The following is a 2084-nucleotide window of genomic DNA, read 5'->3' as shown; positions in this document are numbered from 1 at the left end:
ACTGATTTTCAATTCTGTCTCAGGGCATGAGCAGAATAAGAAACATCACACAAATGTCCTCTAGCTAAATTTTTCCCGGGGTCTATTTTCTGCTAAATCCCTATGACCTTAACTTCCTCTGTCTGAACTACTCAAAACACTATGACCTTCCAGGTCCTACAGGAACAGCCGATTAAGCTCAATTTCTGATATTTTCCACATTCTTCCCAAAGAGAACTTCCCAGGATCTGTGCAACAGCAAAATCGCTTTTTGTGTACCATTTTTTGTTTTAACTTGCTCCATGCTCTTATCAAAAACATCTCAGGTAGTAATCATCAGTCACACAATCTCTCACAGACATATTAACCAGACATTCTGATGAAAGCATGCCCTCAAATGAGGCTCCCTCACAGGATTGTGGGGTCTGAAACGTTCCTGAAGCTAATTAGGACACAGACATTAATATATGAGAAAGTTTGAAAAACCCAAAGCCAATGTGTTAACCATGTCAATCACTTAAGTAACAAAAACCCAAACATTGATGATTACAACTGGAAAACACAGACTTGCCAAGAAATGAGAGGCAAACCTTTAGGCTCAAGAGACAATTAAAAATGTTCCTCCACAGAGAGCTATCAAACTAACAAAAGCTAAAGGAACTCATAACACTCGAAATCAAGTAAATAGATTAACAAAGAGAAGAAAACAAAGAATCAGGCAGCAGCTGCGGCACCTGCAAGTCGAGACCAGAGCAGGGCATAGTCAGGTCCACTGCACTGTGAGAGCCTAGCAGCCACGGGTCCACTGCCAACATGGGCGGCAGCGGCTCCAAAGCTCGGGGCCTCTGGCCCTTTGCCTCTGCTACCAGGGCGGCAGGCGCTGAGCAATCTTTGGTGCAGTGCCGGAGTGGTGCCTCCCTTCGTATTCATGGGCCAGAGCTCCATGTTCTATGATAAAGATGGGGATCTGGCTCACGAATTCTATGAGGAGGCAATTGTCACCAAGAACGGACAGAAGCGAGCCATGCCGAGGCAGATATGTAAGAATCTGATTCCTCAGGGCATCGTGAGGCTGGATTCCCAGGTCCAAATCCATATCTTGGACTACATAGTAATACCATTAACAATGTGAAAAATAGCTATGCAGACTGAGGAGGAGGGCAGTGTCATCAGTGGTCACATCCCAATTTGGATCCTGTGTGCTACAATCCCAGTCTGTCAGACATGCCCACTGGAGCCATACTGGCAAAACTATTTTTAGTAATAGTAGATTTTCTGGTTCAATATGAGGGTAATTGCAGAGGGGGAAAAATATACAGATTACACTTGGAACCTGACCAAAGAAAATGATAAGGAAAGTCACAGGCCCTAAAAAGGAATCCACTATGACATTTGCTACACACACAAATGGCTCAGTTCACACCCAAGGCCAGGCCTGCTTTCAGTCTGGGTCAGAGACTTTGTTTTCAATGGGCAACAGTTATTTTAGAGACTCAAAGCTAATCAAATACAGGGAACTACTAAATGCTTACTGTACTGCCTATAATGGGGAATCCATTTTACCACATCTAACATTATTCTCAGTGAAAATTTCCATAATCACTAATGAAATAGAATCTTGCAAAATCAATTTCATGTCCTGTTTCTACTGTCACTTCAGTGCCACCCCACACCATGCTTAATCTGTCTAACATACCGGGACCCTTTGCTACAATCGACTCTGTCTTCACTATCCAGGGCTCTTAGTTGTCACTCACAGGTGAGCAGATCTGGCTGAGCAGCAGGAGACCTGCCCATGGGAAAGAGGTGCAAAGCACTTTATTGGAACAAAACTGAGAAATGCTAACACCTGCCAAAAGGATGACCATGAAGGAAAGAGAAAGTATCACTAAAAATGTCTCTTCTTCACTGAGGAGTTCACTTAGTCTATGAGATGTGAGACTCATTCACACACAGTTTACACACATGCAGAGCCATTTTCTCAGGTAGCCCAAGGAAGGAAGACTGCAAGAAAACTGGACTCTGACCCACAGAATCCAGACTGCTGCACCACTACAACAGGAGGTCTCTGAAAAAAATCCCTGAGGCCAGGGCCCAGGCATTCC

The 2084-nt window shown here is 44.0% G+C and overlaps 1 pseudogene; it reads left to right on the top strand.

The window, feature by feature from the left end:
- The first annotated feature begins 792 nt into the window (after nucleotides 1–792).
- On the top strand, nucleotides 793–1111 carry LOC127192326 (tumor suppressor candidate 2-like; annotated as a pseudogene).
- Nucleotides 1112–2084: the final 973 nt, after the last annotated feature.

The sequence above is a fragment of the Acomys russatus genome, chromosome 7, assembly GCF_903995435.1.
Source record: "Acomys russatus chromosome 7, mAcoRus1.1, whole genome shotgun sequence".
In the NCBI taxonomy this organism is placed as follows: domain Eukaryota; kingdom Metazoa; phylum Chordata; class Mammalia; order Rodentia; family Muridae; genus Acomys; species Acomys russatus.
This window is presented reverse-complemented; position numbering and strand designations above follow the sequence as displayed.